The 27,475-nt window shown below is 46.3% G+C and overlaps 1 protein-coding gene across 5 annotated transcripts in view; it reads left to right on the forward strand.

Moving 5' to 3' along the window:
• Window positions 1-27,475, forward strand: part of HOMER1 (homer scaffold protein 1) — a 1,117,839-nt gene that overhangs the window by 946,070 nt on the left and 144,294 nt on the right. The gene's annotated exons all lie outside the window — the stretch shown is intronic.

The following is a 27,475-nucleotide window of genomic DNA, read 5'->3' on the forward strand; positions in this document are numbered from 1 at the left end:
TACCTTATGATCTCCTGAGTGATACCATTCTATGTTTGCTGTGGGCGTGTGTTGTATTGTGCCTTCCTGCGTGCATTGACTGAGAATGTTCAGTGAGTGCCTGGAATGTTGATGTATGAGTGTGTGTTCCAGCCAAGGCAGTTGGAGCTATGTAGCCCGGGTGGTGAGAGCCAGTGGGCTCCACTCCAGCTCCTGTCCTGTTCCTAGCCTTAATTGATGTAACTTGATCAAGCTTAATAAAGGAACTTACTTAAAATGTACCTGCTGCCTTAAGGATCTTGCTTTATAATGCTGGTGACGAGGATGGGATTCGAACCCATGCATGCAAAGCACCTGTCATTGAGGATGCAACATGGAGTGCATTGCTGGTGTTTGCTGTGATTATGTAGTGTTGTTGTTACAGTCATGCTGTTTGATGTGAGCACTAGCTGGTGTGGGTGGGTCGCCTCCTGCATTTCAGCCATAGAGTGTATACTGGTGTGGTTGCGACGCCTTTCTCTTTTCAGTATGAAGTGGTAAACAAGAGGTTGTTTGATTGTTTTCATCTAAGAGATGTTGTGGAGTTCCATCTCTTTGGCTTAAGTGTGAGGTGAATAGTGATGTTTTAGGGGTTATTTTGACAAGAGTTCTGATGTGAGGTTTTGCTGTGTACATGTACACCTTGTGGCTGAAGTTAAGTGATCTTGAGGTGGTTTGGTGTGGATGGAGCTCATTGAGTTTTTATGTTGAAGAGGAATACGGTATGGACTGACTGGTTGTTGGTCGGAGCCATGTTCAATCTGTCGCTGTACAAAGTTTTGTTATTTACCATTGCTTCTTTCAGCGCCACAGTGTGTTGTGTTTTAACTAACATTTTGGTGCTGTTGAGAAAACATCTTGTATTATTGGAGTGATGTTTTGTCTTGTTTAGGGTTCCTAGTGTGTTTGGCCAACAGACTAGGATATTAGACTTCCTTTGCTTTATTTGGAGCAACCATGTGGTAATCAATTTTGTGCACTACGTTGCCACACTCTCTGTGATGTGAGTGTGGACTGAGTGTTTAGAGAGGTGAGGTGAGTTCATGTTATGGTTTCAGGTGTGAGGTTATGTATGTTTGTGGTTGTGGTTGTGTCTCTTGTTTCTGCATATGGTGTATCTCAGCAGGAGATGGATTTCAGTCGTAGGTTAGTTACGCCTCTGTTGTGCAGTATGCCTGCGTTCCAGCCCAAGGTGGGGCCTGTTAGTGCTAAAACGTGACAGGTCTAAGATCCATTGCTGGCAACGGTGGATAAAACATATTTTGTTTTTGCAGGTAGGTGAGAATGTTGGCCATAGGTCTAAGGAAGGTAGGTCAGTGCTTAGGTGTGGCAGGTCCGAGACCCGTTGGTGGCAGCTTCGGGTATAAAGTGCTTTGTTATTATGCAGCTGGTTTAGATTGAAGTAACGTGGTGAGAGCTGCTGCTGGTCTGTTAGTTATGCTTCAAGTGTGAGTTATCTTTGTTCCACCGGCAGATGGTGTGTGTGTTGTGGTGTGTGAGTGTCAACCTGGTGTGCTGGTTTGTATTCAAAGGGAGGTGTGTTCCATTCTGATGTTCTGGTTGTACCAGGTAAGCGTGAGTGTTGTGTGGTTGTGTTCATTAATATTGAAGGCAGGGAGGTGTGTTGTATCGTGCCTTTCTGCATGCATTGACTGACTGGGTGATGTCATGGTGAGAATGTTCAGTGAGTGCCTGGAATGTTGATGTATGAGTGTGTGTTCCAGCCCAGGACGTTAAAGCTGTGTAGCCTGGGTGGTGGTAGCCAGTGGGTTCCGCTCCATCTCCTGTCCTGTTCCCATCATGAATTGATGTAACTTGATGAAGCCTAATAAAGGAACTTACTTAAAGTTTAACTGCTGCCTCAGGAATCTTGCTTTATAACAGCATATTGCCATGGGCACATTCCCTTACTTGTCAGGCCAGGCACTTCAGTCTCCCAGCCACCTTTCTGATTAAGCTGGCCCGCACCTTTTGTTTTTATGGGTTTGTGTGGGAAAGTTTGCTGAGATATTGCAGGTACGGAAAGATCTATTTTGATATTTCTCTTGAGCTCTGATGAATAATCCAGAAATTAACCTCTTTCTGATTGGAAACAATAGACAAGGAAAACTAACCAGTCATTAACAACTGTCGGCAGCTTTTGTACTATGCTGAGTAGTAGCTGCTTTCAGATGGTGCTTTACAAGTTCGCCTGTTTGATATGACCTGGGGATAACCCGCACATACAAACTCCCTCTGATCAGCTAGAACCTTTAAAAAGTAAAGTGCAAGGTGCAGGCATAAAAGTGCAGTCACGCTGCAGTATCCCGTGGCTGTTGTGGGCAGGCATGTGTTTGGACCGAGTAACCTGCATGTTGCTGGCGAAGAGGACAAGCCTTTTGGTTAAAACGTAGCCGGCCAGCGCGTAGCCCGGCACAAAGTGTGCCAGAAAAGCGAAGTCACGCTGCAGTATCCCGGGGCTGTTGTTGTGGACGGACATCTGTTTGGAGCGAGTAACTCACCAGTTGCTGGCAAAGAGGAGGAGCTCTTTGGTTCAAACCTAGCCAGCAGAGCATAGCGCCGGCACAATGTGCGGGCATAAAAATGCAGTAACACTGCAGTCTCGCATAAAGGAAGGTAGGGAGTCATCACCAGTGAGTTATCGCTGGGATTGTTTTTCTCATTTGAGCTTGCCTTGTAATGTCATCTACCTACGCTTTGCGCAGTAAAACATTCCATTTAGTAGATAATCTGCAACCACAGGAAATCCCGACTGTAATTAACCCTCTGACTCTTGATGATGCATCTGCACCTAAGGCAGGCTCCTCTAACCTGGCTGCAGCCCAACTTCTATATCCCTCTCTATGAACTGCGGGGACGCACAGCCTCGTGGTACACCTTCTGTGCCTGGCAAACCTGGATTTTCAAAAATGCTGTTTACTAAAATCATGGCTTACTTCAGTAAATCGGCTCCAGTTATAGGCAACTCCTTTGCTGTTGATGAGATAAAGCAGAGAGCGGAGCACGACATTGCAGATGCGGACTTGCTTTCATGCGTCCAATTTGTGTATTGTTCTGCGGCATCTGTGCCCCAACACCTTATTCCACTCGAGCATCCGGATGGAATGCTGAATTCTGCTGTCACAAATCTCATTAATGCAGACACTGAACACTGACGTGGACTCCTTGCCTTCTTCTGTGAGACTGCAAGCTTCTCTATCTGCATCTCGGGTATTACTACCTGATCCGATGGAAAGCTCGCCCTCCATTTCCTCTGCCTCATCGCCCTCTCTGTTCTCACCAAATCTGTCTGTCCCTAACCTCTCTGGCTCTCCGTTCAGAGCCACATCCCTCTCAATGCTAAACTTTGTGTTAACCTCCCTAGTGAGACTATATGAATCGATGAACTCAAATATTAAAGATCATTCTGCACTTTTAACCACACTGAACTCTAAAGTATCTTTCATCCTTGAAGGATACATGACCGCTCTTAAACCCTTGCCAGTTCATCCTTGAACGGCTCCCTCACTGATTTGAGATCAAGTGCATATTTTGAATGAAGGATGTAATCTTGGCTTCCTGGTTCTTCCTGCTGTGATATCGGTGAACCTGCCTGCTGCTGCGAGGATGCCTGTGAGGCCCTCTCGACAGGCTTTGGTTTCTCAGGCCCCTTCCATCCTGATCCAGAAGGAGTTGTGTTTTGTTCAAGAGCAAGATTGCCTATCAGCTTCTTCAGTATTTTTATAAGAGGAAGCCTAGGCCTCTTTAAACCATTCTATATTTAATCAGCGATGGACAAAAAGACCCACGGGCAAAAAGACAAATCAAGTAAAGAAAACAAAAAATCAAATGTCTGCAACAAACGTGAGGAATTGCGGCTTCACTCTTTGGCCGCAACAATTTTGTTACTGGAAATGTCAAGAGCTACTGGTAAGAAATCTAAAACAAAGGACATTTCAGCTCCTATTTCTAATCTGGAGTAGTTCACAGATGTCGTTACACAGCTCAGCAGAGTGTCTGGTGAAGATCTTCCTGCAGAGCTGCTAAACAGGTCTACCTATTCTTTGGAGTCTTCCCCATTCTGGATGGTGGCAGTTACTTGTCCTGTACCTGTAGGGCAATTGTGCACAAAGGTGACTCAAGTGCCTGCTCCTTCGTTATCTTTCGCACCAAGGTAGCTGTCTCGGAAACGGCAAAATAATCATGCTGAAGTTTATCTCTTTTTTATACTTTGGAGCAAAGAAGAAACATAGCGTGGCCGAAAGCTCTGCCTCGAGACAATCCTTTGTGTGATCAACAACCTGTCATAAAAAAAATCTTCTATCTAAATTCCTATTTTTCAAGCGTCTTCCGATTTCCACTGAGTTTATGGTCTTAAATCATAGTAATGTTTTAAATGTATTTGATGCTATACCTTTGTTGCATTCTATTGCATCAGGAGACATTGAACAAGCTGAATTTGTTAATGATAGATATCTAGATCATGTTTTCTTGCATATTAGTTCTGGTTTGATGGGACAAATTCTGCTGGAGCAGCCCTGTGATTACTCCCGATGGGCTTTGATCTCACTGACGTGGATAGATTGGAAATATTGTCCAGCCTGGACAAGGGCTATGATGATATTAGAAGGCAGAGGAATTCCCTGAATTTGTAATCGCTACAAATTATTTGTGCAAGATGTGACTCAGATGCCTGTAAGGATGTTGAGAACAATCTAGATATTGTAAACAGAATTCAAGAGGAAAACTGGTCTTCGCTTGAGGGTGCACTAGCTGTAAACAAAGGATAACTAGGTTTTGAAAGTTCACCCCATGGTATTATGTTGGCTTCTTAGAATACGCAGGATTTTCTCATCTCTTTCAAGCAGGAGGTTTCAACCCTTCTCTTTATGACATTGTATTATTGCAAGAAACTTGGTTGCTTTTGCCTTCCTTGCTGGATGGCTACTCAATATTTTTAAAACCTGCTGTGAAGATGGTTAAAAGGAGACTGGCCTTGGCCCTCTTTATTACGGTCCGCAATCATATGGGCCTAGAAGTCTCTAATTGGAAGTCTGCTAATCCATTCATCCAGGCTGTTAAGTTGTCGTCTGACCCTTATCAGTTCCCTGGCCTAGGTACCTTTGCATTAATGAACGCATATTGGAACCCCACCGCCATACACTCAGATTAGTTTCTTGATTAAATAGCAGACTGCTTGAATGAATGTCTAGTGGATTCCTCCTTGAGTGCAATTCTACTTTGTGGTGACCTGAAAGTAGTTTGTGTTGATACAAAGTAGCATCTAGTTATGCATAATATCGATGTTCTCCATCGATGACATGCAGGCTTTCATGGCTTGCTCGTACAGAATCGCGTGGTCTACATATGCTTAATGGCCATGTGATTGGGGATATTCCTGCAAAGGATACCTGGGGTAGGGACCCCCAACATGCTACTCTGGTTTATATGTTTGTTTCTGAAAATATTTTTCTTTATACTTCTAATTTATAAATTATCCCTTTTTATCAAAGTGATCATTCGATCCTTCAAATGATTTGGTCTTTTTCGAATTTTAGACTCTAATGGAAGGTATGCCCTAAATTTAGAAGTAAATTCTGGGAGAAATCGGCTGTTGTGGAAAGCAGTGAATGTTGAGAAACTAAACTTCTTTTTAAACTCTGTAATTACCAAAGACAATGGGCCTCATATGTTTGCTGCTGCTGGTAATACTTGTGCCAGTAATACAGGCTATTTTTGCCGGTTACTTTTAGCTGGAGCTAATTCCACTATCCCACCGGCAAACTTGTAGTTGGCCGGTGCGGTAACGTGTATTAAAGCATTACTGCACTGGCCAACTCAAAATGAGGCCCAATATCTCTAGCCATTAATTCCCCTTTGTATTATGGGCCTCATCATAGCCTTGGCGGTATCCCGGCGGTAATTGTGCCAGGATACCGGCAACGATATTAGCATTACCGCTACTCAGTCCAGCGCTATTAGTGCCAGATCCCGAGTAGTGGTAAGGCAGTAATTCCCCATTTTCGAGAGTCCATAGGACTCTATGGGGATTTTTTGCACTATTACCGCCGGCGATAATAGTCCAGAAACAGGCAGAAAACAGGAGATTTACCTCCAGCTTAGAGATGCAGGTAAATCTCCAGCTTTACGCCCAAACTCAGGACTGGGCAGAGCGGTAATACCGCCGCATTTTTACTGCTCCGCCCAACCCCTGATGTGGCTATTTTAGCAAATTTTTATGTAGCAGGGTTGGGCACCCTTAGACCATATTATAAACACAGACATACCTACGATCGAGACATTCAACTAAAGAAAAGACAGCTCAGATCATCCATCGAGAGCATTGGTGATCCAATTGACTGTGAAAAGGCAGACACCATCAGAAAGCTGAAACTAAGATTTCAAAATTGGTTCCGTGACCACACTGCCGCGCTTGTTCAAAGAGATACTGAGAAACTGTTGGAGGCCCTAACTTCAAAACGCACAGTGGATGCCTGGAAGCTCATTAAGTGTCCTGAGATCCCCCAGATAGCTTTACAGATAAGCCCTGACCCGGAAGCTATTTGGATTAGGGACTTTGAACAAATGTTTGCTAAAGGCTCTTGCGAACTGGAGCTAGTTCCCTTTATCCATGCTATAGACTGTGATTTCTCTTTTAGGAAAGAGGATATCCTTGGTTTAATTAAGGAAAGTAACAATTCTCTGGCCCCAGACTCGGATGGGCTCTCAAGTGCGCTTCTTAAAAATAATCCCGAACTTTGGACAGACTTTTATTTATGGTTTTTGAGAAAGTGGTTAAAAATACATGTCTACCTACCTCCTGGAAATCAGCAATTGTGGGCCCGATATCTAAAAAGGGGGATCGGGCAAACCCCCAAAACTATCGCCCTATTGCGCTTCTCAATGCACCAGGCAACCTTTTTGCCGCTCTAGTCCTCACTCAACTGAATTACTGGGTCAGAAACAACTCTAAAGTTGATATTCATCAGGCAGGATTTGTTAAAGGTTTAGGCACTTCCCTCAATGGATTTGTTCTGAACTATTTTAAGAAAAGAGCATCACTAGAAGATTCATTGGTTTATCTGGCCTAGATAGACTTCGCCATTGCCTTCGACAGCATTGATCACACTCTGTTATGGAACAAACTTTAAGTGGGGTTGTCCTGTCTATTTAGTAGAAATCTTGATGGAACATTATCGTTTAACGTCCTTGCAGGTTAGATTGAATCAAACCGGCAGCTTAACCAAATCAATCCCTACGTTTAGAGGATTAAAATAAGGATGCATCCTTGTGCCAGCTTTATTTAATCTTTTTATATTGGATCTTAGTGAGTCCTTATGTAAAGCGAGATCCTTCCTTCTGCATATAAACGGTCATCCAGTCAGCTGTCTATTAGTACCCGGTCAGGGGGGTTTGATGGCCTCCCATCCAGTGAGGAGGTTTGGAACAGGGTCTTTACCACACCGGGAAAGACCCCTTCCCTCACCGGATTGACGGTTAGTGCAACCTCTCCCTGCATCATCTTCCCCCCACTCCACCCCTCTTTTCCATATCTCGTTGCCCCTCCCTACCCACACCCCAGATACCTGTGCTGCTCTGTCCTTCCCTAGTGTTTCCGGCGCAGCACTGATCTGGCAATGGCTTCCATGGAGAGGGAGAAGGGACTGCATGTATTTCCATTCTCACCGCTCCATGGCATCAATTTTTTTTGTAGTTTTTCTAGAGTTGAGACATGGTTTACACGCCACTATTAGTACCCCCCGGTGCAACGTGCCGGGGTACTAATAGCTATAGAACCCTCAGAAGGGGGGCATTACTGGTCTGGTCATGACCCGGGGCTCATTAAGGCTGATGCCCCAGGGGCATTACCAAATCGGTAATGCCCCCCCTCCTCTGGTTGTTTTGCTTTATTATACGCTGTTGATTTGGTCTTACTTGACCAAACGCCCATAGGCTTGCAGTGGCAACTCCTTATGTTACACCTTTATGCTATTAAAAATGATTTATCTGTCAATGTTGCAAAATCGAATGTGGTGGTTTTGAGGTCTGTAAAGAAAAAACAGAAAGTTGCTTATACTTGGTGTTTGATTATTTCACTTATTTAGGTTTTTGTATGAATGGTAGCCCCACTGATATTCCTTATGTTTATTTATATATTTATTTTAATTTTTATAACGCACTGCTTGCCTGTGGACCTCGGGGCGCACACAAAAAACAAAGACAGGACTGACGGCAGAAAGAAGGGAGATTGTCTGAAGAAAATTCGGGGGAAGCTCGTTCCAGGCTGAAGGAGCCTGGACATCGAAAATGGTGCCACCAAATCTAACGAGCTTAAGCCTGGGTTGCACAGCGGTCTTTCACTCCCCTGCTATCCCAATGTATTCGGTAAGGGGGGTCCCCGTCACAGAGGCGCAAGAGCGCCAACACTTTGAGCGACTGGGGGTATACACACGGGGGGATCTCTTAGTGGAGGGCCAATTTATCACCTTGGATGTCCTAAAGGAGAGTGGTGACTGGAATGCAATCACAATGCTGTTATGCTATCGATTACGGGCCGTGCTTCAGTATAAATGGCGTGATTATCCCTGGGCTCCTCACCCCCTCTCTACTCCTTCAATACATGGCTCAATGTGGGCGTGCTACGAAGCCTCTCTCTTCTACATATAAAATAATCACCTCCTTGAAAAAACTATAGAGCCCAATGGGAGAAGGCCCTGGGCAAGAGGCTTGCAAATCCCCAGTGGAAAGGTATCTGCATGCAGACAAAAAGCCTATCCCTGAACAACCGGCTATGGCTGACACATTTCAAATTCCTACATCAGGTACACTACTCCCCGGCAAGATTGCACCGTTTTTATCCCGATAGATCCTCTTCATGCTGTAGATGCCACAAGGAGGGAGCTGACTATTTCCACGTGGTCTGGGATTGCCCAGATATACAGCTGTTCTAGGGGGAGGTGGAAAAAGTGGTTGTTGAAATGCTACCTAGCAGGAATATTCACCTAAGTTGTGGCTACTGGTCCTGATTGAGGACAGCCCCCGGGCCGAGAGGAGGTTTCTTGGCATGGCATCGGTGGTGGCTAGATCGCTCATTGCCAGGTCCTGGGGTAAGCAGAGGGCCCTGAGCTTCCAAGCTTGGCTGAATAGAATGAACGTGTGAGTTGAGAGAAACTGCGTATGCAATATTGTTAGCAGCTAGTAGGAGACCACTGGCCTATTGGGCCCCCCTCAGATCCTATATGTCTAAGAACATTGTGGATACTAGCTCCCCATGAATGAACTCGTATTGTCAGCCCTCATTGATCACAAACTAATGATAATGTCTACTCATAAATAACTGTACTGTGCTCCTCATCGAAACCGATCTATTGATGTAACAAATGATGGGAATGTTTGTATCCTCAAATGCGCCCGCAGTAGTAGCTCAAGGAATGCACAGTTTGGGTTTCTGGGTGGGACGGTCGTGTGAATGGGCTTTGTGGCCCGGGGAGGGGGGGGTGTTTCCTATTTACTTGCTGTATATAAAACTAATTAAAACCAGTTTTAAAAAAACCTGGGTTGTACCAACTTCTGTGGGCCTTGACACCGTAGATTGCAAGTAGAATGGGAGACTGTGAGGCGATCTGCAAGGTATTGAGGCCCCTCCTTATTCCGACACTTGTAAGTCCGGGAGACGAGTTTGTGGGTGATTCTATGTTTTATGAGAGCCAGTGAAGCTCCCTCCTGGTATTGGTGATGTGGGCTAACCCATGGACCGCCGAAGTGCATTGATGTTGGCTTGCGATGTGCCTCGCAGCAAGCTATTGCAGTAGTATGGGCGAGAATTCACCAGTGCCACAGCAAAAAGAGATCTATTGCTCAAGGAGATGTAAGAAGATTAACGGCGAATGTAATTTAGGAGTTTTGTGATATACCCACAGGTAGCCCGAATTTGAGCGACCTGTGGTCTAATTGTGATCTCGGTGTGAAGAATGACGCCCAGTGTCTTAACAATCCTAGACACTGTAATTCTGCTGCCCGGGATGGTGAAACTCTCAGTCGCTGTGGAGTTTTTTGAAACTTTACCCTGAGGCGATGATAAGTAACTCTGTTTTGTCCGTAATGAGAGCAAGGGAATTGGTTACGATCCATGCCTGGATTGACCCGTAGATTGAGTTGATGGCCAGGGTATCCTGAGCATAGATAAATAATGGTGTAGAGGGGCACTTCAAATAATGTAACCAACTTCAATCTAGGTATGAGGGAAATGAGTAATAAAGAATAATTCAATGTGTTTAGGTGCCCCAGATGTGGATCTTGGACTACAAGATGGGTTCAAACATGAGAAAAAAAGAGCCACACCTTGTACAATGAGACTAACATCTGTGCACAACTGTGTAGCAAACACATTTTGCCAAACAAATTCAGGATAAAGTATACACTATTTAATGTGTAATATAATGTAATTAATTTGTAAAACAATAAGATAATTGATTCAACAACAATAATCAAGTGTAAATCACACTTCTAAATGTAATCTGTAGTACATAAAAGAATGTGATAGAAAGTAATGATATTTCACATAGTACAAATAGTAAAGTATTTTTTACAATTCTTAAATGGCTGATAGTGAGTTAAGATCTCATGGATACTTTCTTGGTTCCACAAATAAAGATATACACTTGGGTACAAAGATGATTTCTCAGTATATCCCTTTCTCTCAATACATGCAACACGTTTCAGGCTTGGCTGCCCTTCATCAGGTATAACAATTCATCAGTTCTGTGAAATAAATAAATGTATACATCACTACATCTTGCTTTAAATTGCTAATATAATGCTTTCTAATCTAGGATAGTTGTGTGGATTCACTAACCTGAGTACCTCAGAGATTCATCTAGCCTCAGCAATGCCTGACACGCGAGGACCTGAATGATTAATTCTTTTCTCAGAATAAATAGATATAATCTGGTGGAAATAGGAAATGAACTAAGTTAAGTAACAAATGGTGAATGATAGTAAATGGTTAAAGGTGTGCCACACATGGCCCACCTTTAACCATTGTGGTACAAACTACGACCGATCCTGGAGTTCCTCCCTGACGATAAGAAGATGGAGGCCCGCGCCCTCTTCCAGGAAGGAGAAGTGGCATCGGACCACGCCATCACTGCATGCAGTGGACGTCGCAGACAGAGAGTTCTGGCAAATGGGGAACAGTGTCTGCCTTCGTTGGCAGGGATGGATTAAGGCCACTGACTTTCGTCAGGAGGTCCAAGCGGAGGTGCTGGACATGCCCTTTGATGTGGAAAAATCTGTTTGAGAAGGCAGTCGACGAGTCCCTCCAGGCCATCAAAGCGGATACGGAGACGGCCCGCTCTCTCAGCATTCTCCAGCAGCACTGCTCGTCTTCTTTTCACTCCTCCAGGGGAACATCGAGCAAGTCATCGAAAGGGTTCTCCATGTCGTACAGACAGCCATCCCGGTCCTCAATGCAAGAAGCCTACAGAGGCCGCTCCCAGACGTAGGGTAGCAGAGGACAGCGTTGCCGTTGCCCGCAAGGCAAGATGCCGGCGCCAAAGCAAGCCTGAATTGGCCAAGACGTCGGGCCCCCACTCATTGACCCCGGTGGGAGGCCGGCTGACAAGGTTCATCAGCGAGTGGAGAAAGATCATCGCTGACAGATGGGTGCTGGATGCTCTTGCCCAGGGGCACGCCTTGGAGTTCCAACTAAGGTGTCCTCGTATTCCACCAGTTCCCCGGCAGGAGCAGCACATCCCTCCATTTCTGGAAGACATACGAGCCATGCTACGAAAGGGGTGATAGCGCTAGTTTATTCAAGATACTTTCTAATCAGAAAGAGGACAGTGGGCTGGAGGCCCATCCTGGACCTGCAACGCCTGAACAACTATTTAAAGTCCCAGAAATTCAGGATGGGCACGTTGCAGCACATGCTCGGCAAACTGGAAAAAGGAGACTTCTTGATGTTGTTGGACCTGGAGGACGCATATTTCCACGTCCCCATTCACAAGAAACCTCGGAAATGTATACGTTTCTTGGTGCAGGGCCATCACTACCAGTTCCCCATTTGGCTTGAGGTCCGCCCCAAGAGTATTCACAAAGTGCCTGTCACCAGTGGCGGCCCATCTACGTCTGCAGGGCATACATGTATAGCCGTACCTGGATGACTGGCTGATTTGCGCCCTCTCGTGGGAACTGGCCGACGAGCACACAAAGGTGACCGTCCGGCTATTGACGTTTCTGGGATTCTCTGTCAACTATCTGAAGTCCTGCTTAACGCCATCGCAGAACGCGCTGTTCCTAGGTGCCAGACTCAACAGTGTCTTTCCTGGCATCTCCTTCTGAAGAGAGGCTAGCAGCCATTCAAGGAAAGGTGCAACGACTGTTGTCGGCGAAGACGGCCAGGGCCATCAAGTCGTTACTGGGCATGATGTCGTCTTACATCTACCTCATTAGCCTCTGCAGATTGCAGATGCTACCCCAACAAGAATTCCTGGATGCCCATTGGATACAGGTGTCCGGAAGTTTCATGGACAAGATCCCTCTCAACAAGGAGTTGCGACAGGCGATAGTGGTTGGGGGGTCCGCTCCCACGTCACCGAATGCATGGGATTTCAAAACCCCCCATACCGGGAGACGGTCACTACGGATGCCTCCCTGGAAGGTTGGGGAGTGCACACCGGACATCTGCACTCCAGAGGCCTGTGGCTGCCGCAGGAGAAGGATCAGCATATCAACATTCTGGAGCTACGGGTGGTGTTCTGGGCCCTCAAGTCGTTCCTACCGTTGATGAAAGGCAAGGTGGTGAGGATCTTCACGGACAACACCACCACCATGTTCTACATCAGGAAGCAGGGGGGCACTCAATCCCCGGCGCTCTCCAAGGAGGCCCATGGCTTGTGGCACTAGGCCGTCGGACACAGGATCTTCCTCGTCCTTCTTCACCTGGCGGGAGTCAAGAACATCATTGCACAAGAGGGAGCTTTGTCAGGATCAGGTTGACCGCCTGTTCGCCAAATGGGGCAGACCCTAGATCCATCTGTTTGTGACGGCGGCAAACTCCAAATGCCAGAAGTTGGCCAGCATGTTCCACCAGCCGAGGAGCCTTCTTCTTCCCATGGGAAGGGCTATTTCTGGACACATTCCCTCCGTTCCCTCTCCTGCATTAGTCATCATCACACTCAGACAGTGCCAATGCAGGATGATACTCATCGCCCCGTCGTAGCCGAGGCAGATTTGGTACCTGGACCTTCTCAGCCTGTCAGCGGCACCTCCACTCAAGTTGCCAGTGGTTCCGGATCTTCTCACCAGAGAAGGAGGCGCAATCCTTCATCACGACCCAGGATCTCTGAACCTGAAGGTTTTACTCCTGTAGCCTTAGAGTTTGGAGGTTATGAGATGTCAGCGGACTGGAGGGAGGTCCTTGCCAAGGCCAGGGCCTTGTCAGCCTTAAAGTGCTACAGCCATAAATGGAAGTGTTTTGCTACGTGTTGCCGGTTGCAGAAGATTACCCCTCTGAGGGTCACGGCTCCACGGATCCTTCCATACTTGCTATCCTTGGCAAAGGCTGGTCTAGCGCACGTCTCCATCAAGGTGCAACTGGCGGCTATCTCCCTCTACACCAGATCCCCAGGAAGATCCTCGATCTAGTCCCACAGACTCGTCAAGGAGTTTCTCAAAGGACTTTTCCGATCTTTCCCGCCAGTGAAGTCTCCTGCCCTGGCGTGGGAACTCAACGTGGTTCTGACGAGGCTCTTGGGGTGGGGGGGCCCCTTTGAACCTATCCATCAGGCCCCACTCAAGGTTCTCTCAGGGAAGACTGTTTTCCTGGTGGCCATCACCTCTGCCAGACGTGTAGGTGAGATCCAAGACCTATCCTACAAGCAACCGTACCTGACTTTCCACGAATCAAGGGTGGTACTGCGTGCGCACCCCTCTTTCATGCCGAAGGTTCAGTCGGGATTCTACCTCAACGAGCCTTTGGTGTTACCTGTTTTCTTCCCAAAACCTTTTTCGGCTGGCGGAAAGGGCCTTGCACTCACTGGACGTTCGTGCCCAGAAGCTCTACGTGACAATCACAAAGAGTTTTCAGAAGACTTCACAGCTGTTTGTGAACTTTGGTCCTGTGAACCATGGGAAGGCCTTGTCCAAGACTTCCATTTCAAGGTGGCTCTCCGGCTGCATCATGCACTGTCATCGGTTGGCGAAACGACCGCTGCTCGGCCGTCAGAGAGCCCACTCCCCCAGAGCGATCACTGCAACAACAGCGTTCCATTCTGGTGTGCCCCTGCTGGACATCTGCAGGGCTGCTACGTGGAGGTCCACACACAACTTCACCAAGTTCTACTGCGTCGACAGGGATTCCGGGGAGGAGTCCAGAGTCGGCCAAGCAGTGCTACACAACCTGTTCACTTGAGGTGAACCTGTTCCAGAGGTAAGAGTTAATTGCGTCTGTTGAGCCGTGCCACCTCCGTGGTTGTGTAATGTTGTATTGCTATGTATCCGTTATTCGTGAGCATGTGAATCCATGCCAGACCCCATGCTGGAGAAGGTTTAAGTTACTTACCTGTAACTATTGTTCTCCAGCATGGGTCTGGCATGGATTCACATGCAAACCCTGCCTCTGGCCCCTTTGCGGCTCTTCTTGGTCATACTGCCACTTTACGTGCTTATCAGATCTGAAGATGGCTGCCAGTGGAGGATCCTAGGGAGAGGACTGTCATTGGATGGGGGCAGTATGACCCAGAGGACAGTGATTGTTTTAGAAGAGAAATACAGGTTAAATTGAAAGTGAAGCTGTTTTCTTCTTTTACCGAGGATTCCCAGCCTGACGACGGGGAGTATTCATGAGCATGTGAATCCATGCCAGACCCATGCTGGAGAAGAATGGTTACAGATAAGTAACTTAAACCTTATTGGGAGGCAGTGTTTGGCTATTGAGGGGGCAAGATTGTGCTTCTTCAATAGTAGAGTAATCCAACTAGGGGGAGGTTACCTTCAGTGAACGAAAGGTTGATCAGCTTGGTTACCCAAGGGGCCAGAACATCAATACAATCCTTGAAAATGCTGGAGAGGCAACTATCACTGAAGTAGGAGGTGAGTTTCATTCCAGCTATGATATTACACATGTTTGCTTCAGTGCAGTGCGTAAATTCAAATTTTACAGGTGATTTTTATCATGGATAACTTGGCAGCGAGAGGAGGAATGAAGGCAGTTCCCGTTATTAAGAAGCGTCCCTTTTTGGGACAGGATTACATGTTGATGGGCCGTAGTTTTTGAGGAAAATTCATCACGGACCATCTTGCACCATTCAGAGTCTTTGTTCGGTGCTGGTTTACTGGCGGAATTGCCCTCAAATTTCTTCAGGATTGAGAAGAGCTCCCGCAGATGGATTTAGCAAGAACAATCCTGTTGTTGAAACTGGTTGATTTTGCCTCAATTGCTAGTTTTAATTTGTTTTCTGATGATTATATAGCAAAAGGTATGAGGGAAAGGGTGTTTCGGCCACTCCATCTCTGCGGTCCTTTCCGAGTGTCTGAGTAGCAGAATGGTTTCATTGAACCAGGATTTTCTATTAGATTCAGGTTTCACTAGCTTAGAATTTTCTGGGGCATTAGCCTCAATGGCACAGTTTATGGTCGTAGTAAGATGTAAGGTAAGATTGTCGCCATTACTAAAGGATTCAAGGGGGGATAACATAGACAAGAGTGCAGCAAACAGTTTCTGTGGCGTAATGTTTTTTATGTTTCTGGTCATTTTGAACTGTCTTGATACAGCATCCCATCTCAGTTGGGTGCTGGAGGAAGGACTAGAGTGTTTACGATAGAGTGATCAGACCAGGGACATTGCGAGATAGTGGTATTTATGACCGGTAGACAATGGGCCTCATTACGAGTATGGTGGTAGCCATGCCGCTTTTAGCGGCATGGCTACCCCCATACCGGGTACCGGGTCCGGGTTCCTGGAATGAGGAATTACCGGGCCATTCCGACCCTGGAGGGCCTGGTAATTCCCTTTCCTAGAACCCGGACCTGATACATCCCCATTCCCATTTGAGCCTCCATAGGGCTCAATGGGAATGGGGAGAATGCTAACAATGGGCCCGTTGTTAGCATCCTTTTCTGCTAGCGGGTCCCGCTAAGGACACCTGGTTTTACCAGACGTCCTTAGCAGGACCCGCGAGCAGACCTCGTAATGAGGCGGTAGAGGGTTAACGGCACCAGCAGCTCTAGCAGTGCTGTTAACCCTCTACCGCCTTCCTCGTAATGAGGCCCAATGTGTCAGCACCCAGTCGAAGTCTGAAGGCACTTAATGATTGAATATTAGCAATAAACAGTTTTGTATTACGGCAAAGCAATTTTAAATCATGCTAGCGTGTGCCGCTTGTGCCATGTAAGTATGCATGATGTCACCTGAATAATGCAATTAAAATTCAGAGGTCGGAAATCTAGTAGATGCAGTACGTACAAATGATGTCACCTGAAAAATGCAACTAACATTTAGAGGTCGGCAAATCTAGAAGTTGCGGGACAGAGTGCAGTCGATTGTAGTCAAGGTAACCAGGAAGGTAAGACTAACAATACATAGTTACAAATATATGGCACTACAAACGCAAAGACACACAGTTAACACGCTTCTGCACAAGATAGGCTTCCTGGCTACCCAAGGGGTTGTTCTAAAAGGTGATTTCATCGATTCTTTCTAAGCCCAGTGTTGCACTTTTACAAAATGAAGTGGCCCCCTCCCTAATTTATGGGGTGTAAATGTCTTTATGCACCCACTCCTCGTTTCGGAACTTGTTAGAGGGGTTGTTTTGGAGGAAGATTTTGTGTATACCTATAGGGGTCCCCATCCAGATTATTGAGTCTAAGCTGGGGCTGTTATCCCTTCATACCATGGTATATTGGAAATCCATTGTACTTAATAGGAGAAATACCTGGTGAATGAAAGGAGCTCTTTATTTTGCATACTGAAAGATGCTTTGGTAAATAAAATGGATACAATTCTGTCCTCATGGGAATTGGGATGTTTAGGGATTTTAAATGTACTGGAGACTACGACTGACCTCCTTGTCAACCACCCGACGGTCGTTAAGCATAAACTCTGGATTAATGACTGTATATGTACACAGTTGGAATGTCAAAAGTACACATTATTTTATGCATTTTAATCATGAGACAGTCTATGAATCAACTTCCAAATTATTTAAAGAAATTTCCTAACTCTATATATAGATACCGGTTTTTAAGAGTGCATCTTAGTTTATATGCCATATTGGAGGTGGTAGGTGTGCGTAATGAACTTCACAAAGATACCTTCTGCCAATGCTCAAGATAAGATTTTGAAGTGGGAGTGTTTTACTCCCTAATTTTTTCAATTGGGAGTACATAGAGTTTTTAGGGAGTAAAAATGGAAATCTACTTTACAATGGGAGTATTTTATAAACGAGTAAACATTTTTGAACTGGAAAACGGAATGTCTTTTGTAATAATTTCTTTGCTCCTAGTTATTCATACACATTAAAAGATGCACGTTTGCTTCTTCTAATCAGGCAGCAATAGTAGTTTCTTTCTGTGGTTCACTACTGGTGCAAACATATCCATGGAGTTGTGCTTGTGAAAGCAGGGGCACAATGTCCTAAGTGTCTGGTTCTTATTTTTGTTGGGAGTATTTTACTGCCTATTTTTATTTTTGGAGAGTATTTGCATATTTCTGGGGCGTAAAAGTGACCGATACACCCTTTATCTGTAGGGCTGCCTGCTGCAGATTTTGTAAAGTAGCATTGGAACTTGAATCCTTAAAGCATTTGATAATACTCTGTCCTAGGTTGGCAGAATTGAGGCATTTGTATTTTGGTCGGTTTTTATCTCAATATAGAAAGTTGAGTACAGAGAATTGGTGGGCAATTGTATGCATTGGCGAGTATGTTGGCCTCATTTTAGCCACAATCAGATTTTTAAATGTCTTATCCTTGTGACCAAGGTCTTGTATTGCTCACGGTTTTGGAGTACCTTATTTTGCATCTCTTTTAAATTATGTTTTATGTAAAGTATTTATCTATTCTGAATCAGGTTTTTATATGTTCTTAGCGAAAGGTTTGTTTTCCAAGCCAAAAGATTAATAATAAAAAATCAAAAGAATGTATTGAAAGAATCCCTTGGATAATAAGGGTACTGTAAACCTGATCATTAATCTCATGAATCCATTTCAAATGGGCGCATGAAGCGCTCAGGTGAATAACTGTTTTAAAAAAAACATTATTTTATTAATTTTCATAACCATCAAACATACATTACACCATAACACTGTGCATGAAAAAGAAAAAAATTCCCCAACATTCCTCCCCCAACTTCCCTCTCCTCCCCTTAGAGCCCCGCAAATCTCCAGCTTTCAATTTTAACCCGTAGGTGGTGCACTCGTTTCTTCATCTGAGGAGCTATCTGCCTCTGTTTCCTCTGGCCCCGATCCTGTCAATGAGGAGATCAAATGTACCCAGGCTGTGAGTGTATTTGCTTCCTCCTCACCTCTGTTCACCGCTTCCCTCCACACCACTGTTTCTGCATCTGCCCATTTCAGGAGATCCCGCCACCATACTTGTGCGTTTGGCCTTTTACTTGCCTTCCAGTTCATTGCAACACTGCACTTCGCTAATATAAACGCCAGGTCTTTGAGTTTGCATATGTGTTTTAGTTTACTCGCTCTTGGGAATCCACCCACCATGCACGCCCATAGAGAGTCTACTTCCACTTTTCCACTTTTATCCCTTTACCTGCCAGGAGGTATGCTACCTCTTTCCAGTATGGCAATATTTCCGGGCATGCCCAAAACATGTGTACCATCCCTGCATCCGACCTCTCCACACCTCGGGCATTTCTGTGCATTAGCGTTCATGAATTTAGCAATCTTTTTGGGGGTCTTATATGCTATATGGGTGACATACAACTGAATCTGTTGTAGTCTCACATTCCTGGACACCTTCTTGTGATATCTTTGCATTCGCAACCAAAGCCCATCATCTATTGTTCCCCCTCCGTCTTCTTCCCAATCCCTCCTTATGTGAGCCACCTCCTACCCAACTGTGGACATCATTATTTCTTAAATTCTGGAGACCTCATGGCCCCCGTCTGATACTGCCTGTAACGTTTCTATGGCAGCATCCGGTAGTTGGGTTAATTCCCCCTCGGACCACGTTTTCTTTATCAGTTTCACCATCCTAGCGTAAGTGATATATTGCCCACCATGCAACCCTGTATCTTCCCTTAGAGTATCAAATTCCATCCTCTGCCCATCTTGCCACACATCTCCCACAGTTGCTACCCCCACCGGTTTCCAGTGCTCTCTTATGGTCCTCCTCAGTTGTTCATCCACTCCCCCCAGTGCTACCAAGGGGACCTGCGGGGAGCATGGAAGCAGACTTCCCATCACCCAGCATGCTCTACGCCAGACATTCCTCCCGAGGTCCAATAATGCCGCCCTCCTTCCTATCGGGGGCTCTGCTAACCACATCCATTTGTTTAGAAAATAGGGTGTACACTCTGCCCTCAGTAATCTAGACTCCGGTGTGGGGTCTTTGGACGTCCATCGTGCTACATATTGAAGTTGGCCAGCTAAGTAATACACCTCACAATTCGGCAGCCTTATCCCCCATTGATCATATGGGTTCTGCAATTTCCACAATGCTATCCTATTCCTGGAATTATGCCAGATGAACCCCCTGCATATGCTCTGTAACTTGGTGAAGTACTGCATATACGGTACGTTCTCAAAGTAGTGCAATAGCGTAGGCAGTACTATCATCTTTAGCAGTGCTGCTCTGCCCATAATAGTAAGAGGTAACCGGGCCCCGAATGTTATGCTTCGTTCGATATTTCCCACTGCGTTTACCGTATTGTTTGTGTTCATCTTCCACCTTGTGGTATATATCTACTCCCAGATAACTAACAGAATCCGTTGTCCATCCTATCTGTAGCACTGGCAGCTTGTGCTGTAACACTCCTACATATCTTCCCAGGGGGAATATGGTGGACTTTTTGGGATTGATTGTTATGCCGGAAAGTATCGCATATCGTTCCATTACTTCTAGAATATATTGCAAGCTTTTATCCGGATATTGCAGATATAACAGCATGTCATCTGCGTACAATGAAACCAGATGTCGTCCCCCTTTCGTATTGATTCCCACTTCGCTATATTGTTGTCTTACGTATACCGCCAAAGGCTCCAGTGCCAAGATGAAGAGCATTGGGGACCAGGGGCATCCCTGCCTGGTGCCTCTACTTAGAGTCCATCTTTCTGAGTTTATCGGTCATGTCCAGACTCGTGCTACTGGCTCACTGTACAGCAATTGAGCCCACTTCAGATACACTGGCCCCATCCCACATTCTTTCAGTACCGCCATCAACCACGGCCATTTGACTGAGTGGAAGGCTTTCACTGCGTCCAGTGAGACTATTGCTATTTCTTGGGGGCTCCCCGTTGTCTGGTCTATAACGTGGTGTAGCCTCCTAAGATTGTCGGAAATACACCTGTGTGGGGCATACCCTGTCTGATCCTGATGTATAAGTTTATTTATCATTGGTTTCAGCCTATTTGACATCACTGCGGTAAGAATTTTGCTATCCTTGTTGAGCATTGACAGCGGTCTGTAAGATACGCAGTCCGTGTCCAGTTTATTTGGCTTGAGGAACGGAATAATGATCACTTCCCTGAGGGTCTCTGGTAGCCTACCCCTGTCAAACGCCTCATTCAGCATAGCTAATATCGGTGGGAGCAGATCTGCTTTATATGTTTTATAGAACTCACTCGGGAGACCATCCGCCCCTGGGGTGATATTGATTGGTAGTGTCTGGATCACATACTCCAGTTCTTCCATAGTAAGTGGGGCCTCTAGTGTTTTCCTATCAGTTTCTCAGAGTTTAGGTAAAATTATCTTTGCCAGTGTATCAATTATGTCAATCTCCTCTTCCTCAATCCTGTTTGCATACAAGTCTTGGTAATATCTGTAGAAGCATTCATTCACCCCATCTTGTGTATCCTCCATCAGCCCATCCTCCCTCTGTATCTCTCTAATTGCCTGTCTGGGGGTCTCCATCTTACATAACCATGCTAGTAGTCTGCCCGGTTTGTCGCCTTCCGCATGCTGCCTTTCTATGTATTTCCTATAGTTTAAGTTACTATGTCTTTCCCAGTGGGCCCTACATTTCTCTTGTAGTTGGTATATGGCCTCAGGCTCCCCTGGGGAATCTGCCCCTCCCTGCATTTTTGCTTCTATCTCTCTTTCAGTGTCTTGCAGCTCCTGCACTATGCCACCTTGTAGCCCCTTAGATTTCAAGATTGCTTCTCCTCTCACCACCACCTTGAACGCTTCCCACAATACGCCGGCTGACTTCACACTCCCCGTATTGTGTTCAAAGTATTCTTTTATAGCTTTCCTCAATTCCTCTCTGAATATTGTATCTTTGAGCCCTTTGGCCCTAAGCTTCCATGTCGGAATTTTGGGCCTGGGAGGAGAGATCTGCCATGTCACAATCAATGGCGCGTGTTCCGAGAAGACCGCTGCCTTGTACTGTGCACTTTTTATGTCTTCAATTAATATGTCAGCTGCAAATATGTAATCCAGCCTGGTGTGTAGGTTTTGTGGGGCAGAATAATGCGAGTACTCCCTGTGTTGTGGGTGAAGTCTCCTCCACACATCAATAATATGTAATTCATTCACAAGCGCTCCCAGGGTCTACGCCAGCGGGCCCGGTTGCCCCCCCTCGCATCCGATCTGTCGAGTTTGGGGTCCATCGTGCAGTTGAAATCCCCTCCCATTATGACCGCGCCATCTATGTATGAGCTGATCTTGGCATATAGGCTCCTGAAATATACTGTGGTGTCATTATTCGGGGCATATATGTTGATAATATTAACCTCTTTGTTTCCCACCAGGCCCTTCAGCAATACCCTTCTACTCTCCATATCTATCTCTTGTCGTAGTACTTTAAACTGAACATGTGGTGCTATCCATGTGATAACCCCCCTGGCATACCTAGAATACGTCGCCCATATTGTGGTCCGGCTCCATTTCCTCCTCATCATTTCTAGCTTATCTTTAGTCAAATGGGTCTCTTGTAGCAATGCAATATCTATTCTCTGCCTCTCCAAGTACATCATGACCTTATTTCGTTTGATGTAACTGTTTAGCCCCCTTACATTCCAGGTCACTATTCTCAGGTCTCCCATATTAGCCGTACCCCACTCTTCCCGATACCGCTGCTGTTCTTCTCCTATTGTGTGCTGGCTTGTGATCGCAGACTCTTCCCTCCCCATTTCCCCCCACCACCTCCCCTTCCCCCTTTCCTTCTACCCCAACTCCCCTTACTCGTATCCCTCCCGGCCTCCCCAACAATTGCCCAGCTCCATCCCTGGATCTCGGGCTACCCCGCATCCGGTCCCTTTCCACGGCCTCGGCCGATACTCAGAACCCAGCAGGGGGATACTATACTACTAATATCCTAACTAAACTAACTACTAGGAGTTAAGGACTAGTCTCCTACATGTTCCTGCATTTCGAAGGGATTGTGTCCTGCGATGTATTCCTTATCTTTGATAAATCCACTTCCAGCTTGCTGGCCTCGGAAACAATTTTCACAGTAGAGGGCTCTGCGCGCCGATGTCCCTCGAGTCGGTGTCCCTCGAAGGCCTCCGTATTGGCACAGACGTCACCATGGGTACAGAAAGACTCGCGCAGTGTCCGTTGCTTAGTTCAGTTTTTCCGTACTTCGTGAGTCTCGGAGATGCAACGCTAAGTTCCATTCTTTAAAAAAATCTTCATAATTCATCGAAAATCTAAGTTTCTCACAATGGCATCTTCATCCGAACCATCGACTCCAAGATCCGGTTTTAAGAAATGTCAAGATTGTGGAAAGAAGATGTCTCTAACGGATCCTCATCTGTTTGTGGTGCCTGGGATCAGAGCATCAGTGTTCAGAGTGTGAGGACTGCATGTCCATGACGGCGAAAGCCTTGAAGGAGCGTGAGGGGAAGTTAGAGAGAGGTAAGGCTGTTAAAACTTCTACCCCTTCAAACGTTTCCTCGGCTGAGTTGAGACATTCGTCTCCTCACCGTCAAAAGAAACATTCCCGATCGATATCTCGAAGCGGTTCCCATCACTCTTCGAGATCGAGACACTCTAAGAAGAGGCGCCATAGATCTCCCTCTTCCTCTTCCTCAAGTTCCCCGGAAAGGATCACCTGCCCCAGAAAACACAGCCCTCCGGCTAAGTGGGAAGAATTTCGGAAAAAAAATGCTTAGGGTCTTCGAGAAAGCAGCCTCGACCCCCTCGGAGATGCCTAGAGGGGATACCCTGGGTGAAAGACCCGAAAAACAAAAATGCTGCGAGTCGTTGAACCTGGCGAGCAAAAATACTCGAGAGCGTCATGAACCCTCGAGTAAAGGCAAAACATCGGATAAAACTGTGTCATCGACGCCATTGTTGAAGGTACCTTCAACGCACAAATCTGTATCATTGACGCCGTCTTCGACGCCGTCATCGACTCCGATTAAAGATAAGCCTAAAACCTTGACTACGCCACGGGCACCAGAGGTGTCGAAAGCCCCGACCATGACATTGAGAGTGGCGTCGACAATTTTGACGACGCTGAGTAGGTTTCCGATCCTCTCGAGTTCATCAAGGCCTTTTTTGATGTTTTCGACCCCTTTTACGCGTTTGTCGAAACCTACAATATCTACGTCGACAACCACAATTATTTCACAGGCAGTTACCACAAATTTGGCTCCTTCCTCTCTGGAAATGGGTTTTACTCCCTATCCAAGATCTGATTACTTCAGAGCGTTATCCTCTATATATGAGGAAGGGGAGGACTCTGACAATGAGAGACCTTTTGGACTACAAAGAACAACAGTACCCATTCCAGAGAAATTATTTTCTGAAGAAAACAGATTGAAAGATCTACAAGAGTCTTTACAGGAGGCCAGTGATATAGATACCTCTTCAGAGGCAGAATTTGCTAGACCAGAACCTGAAGAACATGCAGAAATACCTTACAGGGCCCTTACGGCTAGAATAATACAATTTATGGGGTGGACTACACCTGCACTCTCTTTTCAGCAAGATGATCTTACTGATATATTAGATAAAGGACTCCAAGAGGATCCCATCGTCCCCTTTCATGCTGCACTGCAAAGGAAAATATCTGCAAATTGGGAGACTCCTGAAATTATCTTTGCAGTAAATAAAAAACTCTCTGCTAAATACAGAGTGTCAGCTTTAGACCCTGAATATCTAAGCAAGCATCCAACTCCAGAGAGTCTAGTTGTGCAGGCAGCAACGTCATCAAGCAGTAAATCGGCATTCCCCACTATACCACAAGACAGGGATGACAAAAGATTTGACGCCATGTCAAAAAAAGTCTTTTCGGCATGCAGTATGGCGCTTAAATCTATCAACGCCACTTGTACACTAGCAAGATTCAGCCACACCCTTTGGGAGTGTGCTTCATCTGCGGCTGACTGTCTTCCAGAAGGGGAAGAACGAGAAGCATTCTTGAACATCATCAAGGATGGGAAGGATACAATGTGTGAGTCCCTCCAAACAGGCATTGACTCTGCTGACAGCATCAGCAGAGCCATGGCGGCGAGTACCACAATCTGCAGATTTGCATGGTTTCGGAAGTCTGGTTTTGCTCCTGATGCACAAGCCAGACTTCTAAATATGCCCTTTGACGGCACTTCTCTATTTGGAAAAAGGCTGATGACAGCCTGGAGAAATAGCAGACATCCAAAGCAGCAGCAAAATCACTTGGGGCTGCAATCTGGCAAACTCCAAATCGCCCCACAGTTACACCCTGGAGGGGTAAGTCCTTTCGTTTTTACTCCGCATTCGGAAAAGGCAGAGGACAGCCAGCTCAAAGGGGCCAGAGACGATTTACCCGTGGTGGACGGGTCAAAGGTACCAAATCCGCACCAGCATGTGCTACTTTACCCTCAGCATCTGCCTCAGCTGCTTCTAAACCCCTCACAAGACACCAGTAGGAGGCATGTTAACTCAACATCTGGCAGAATGGCAGGCTATTACTTCAGATACTTGGGCATTGGAGACAGTTTCCCAAGTTTACTGCCTGCCATTCCTACAAACTCCTCAGAGCCATCCACCAGGGAGCAACTCTTTGAAGTTTCCACACCCGCTCCTTATGCAGGAGATTTAGACCTGCCAGAAAAAGTTGCCATAGAACTGGTACCTGTAGCAGAGAGGAACAAGGGTTGGTATTCCCCCTACTTTCTAGTACCAAAGAAGGACGGAGGATCTAGACCCATCTTGAACTTGCGAGAATTGAACAAATTCCTCAGGAAAGACAAGTTCAAGATGGTAACCCTTTCTCAGATCTTTCAGGCCCTCCTGCTTCAGAACTGGTTGGTATCTCTAGACCTTCAGGATGCTTATTTCCATGTGCCAATCCATCCCAAACACAGGAAATACCTGAGGTTCGCAATTGACAACTCTCATTATCAATTTCGAGTTCTGCTATTTGGGCTGACCTCCGCCCGAGGGTCTTTACCAAGCTAATGGCGGTTGTGGCTGCAAGTCTGAGGAGGGAAGGGATTCATGTCTACCCCTACCTGGACGACTGGTTGATCAGAGCAGTATCCCCGGAACAAGCTCAGATCCATCTAGATTATGTTTGCCACTTCCTCCACAAGCTGGGCTTCTCCCTCAACTTAAAGAAGTCACACATGATACCATCACAGAGACTCTAGTTCATTGGAGCATTACTGGACACATCCCTGGGAAAAGCCTCGCCACCAGAGGTGAGGGCTCAAGATATTCTACAGATGGTCAAAAGGTTTCAAAATGCCCAACGTCTACCAGCCTTCGACTTTTTTGAGGTTGCTCGGCCTCATGGTATCCTGCATCTTCCTAGTGCCAGAGGCTCGCCTGAGAATGAAATCTCTTCAGTGGGCGCTAAGGACCCAGTGGTCACAATTCTCTGGGAGGATGTCAGATCTCCTACTAATCCCGGACAGTGTGGCTCAAGACCTTCAGTGGTGGGCCTGTCGGGAGGACATCTTGAAAGGAGAACAGTTTTGGCAACCATGGCCGTAGATAACAGTAGTCACGGATGCCTCACTCATGGGGTGGGGAGCCCATGCCAACGACTTGACCATCAGTGGTCGTTGGTCTCCATCGGAGTCCAGACTACACAATTACCTATTAGAGCTGAGAGCGATCAGACTCGCGCTGAAGGCTTTCCTGCCATCAGTACAGGGAAAGAATGTCCTGATAATGATGGGCAACACATTGGCCATGCACTACCTCAACAAAAGAGGAGGTGTAGGGTCACTGCCACTGTGTAGAGAGGCAATGCAGCTCTGGTTCTGGGCAATTCGAGAAGGAATCTCTCTATCAGCAGTTCACCTAGCCGGGGAGAAGAACTTGACGGCGGATGCTCTGAGCAGGCAGAACACAGTCTCTCATGAGTGGGAACTAGCTCAGGAAGTTCCTCAACAGATCTTCGCCCTTTGGGAAACCCCTCAAGTGGATCTGTTCGCCACCAGTATCAACCGGAAGTGCGATCAGTATTGTTCAAGGGAATTTCCCCCGAGAGGAGCTCTAGGGAACGCGTTCGTAGTGGACTCAGAGTTTCCTCTTCTGTACGCGTTTCCTCCAGTCCCTGTCATTCCTCAAATGATCAGGAGGTTGTGAAGATTCCGGAGACCCATGATCCTATTTGCCCCGGATTGGGCCAGGAGAACGTGGTATCCGGATCTTCTAGACATGTCCATCTGTCCTCCGATTCGTCTTCCGCAAAGAGAGGATCTTCTCTCGCAGAAGGGAGGTCAGGTTCTCCATCCGGATATCAAAACCCTCAACCTTCACGCCTGGTTTCTGAAAGGCTGAGATACAAGGATTCGGATCTCCTGGATGAAGTAATGGAGGTGTTGCTTTCAGCCAGAAGGCCAGCAACAAAATTTTTATACCGCTGCCATTGGAACAAATTTTGCAGCTGGTGTAGACAAAAGAATATTGAACCCTTTTCATGTAATACACCGATGCCGTTATCTTTTTTGCTTTATTTAGCAAATTCAGGTCTTCAAGTTGGCACAATCAAGGGCTACCTGCAGAGGAGCCTTCATACTTCAAATTGCCCTTAGTGATTCCATTTCTGAAAGGGTTAACTAATGTTTTTCCCCCAACTCCTTTTCAAGTTCCAATGTGGGACCTAAACCTAGGGCCTTATTACACGGATGGCGGTGGCTTGGTCCATGCCGGTAAAATACCGGCAACGCCTTGGTGGAAAGGGGAATTACCGCCCTATTCCAAGGTTGGTGGGGTGGTAATTCCCCCTTCCCCCATTGCCCTTCCCCATTCCCATTTTTGCCCCGTAGGGCTCTATGGAAATGGGGAAGGTGCTAATTACGGCACCGCAAATTGCGGTACCGTAATTAGCTCCCTGGTCCCTTTGCGGGTTGGTTTTTAAC

This window comes from Ambystoma mexicanum, chromosome 6p (assembly GCF_040938575.1).
Source record: "Ambystoma mexicanum isolate Mex_15411 chromosome 6p, UKY_AmexF1_1, whole genome shotgun sequence".
NCBI classification, from domain to species: domain Eukaryota; kingdom Metazoa; phylum Chordata; class Amphibia; order Caudata; family Ambystomatidae; genus Ambystoma; species Ambystoma mexicanum.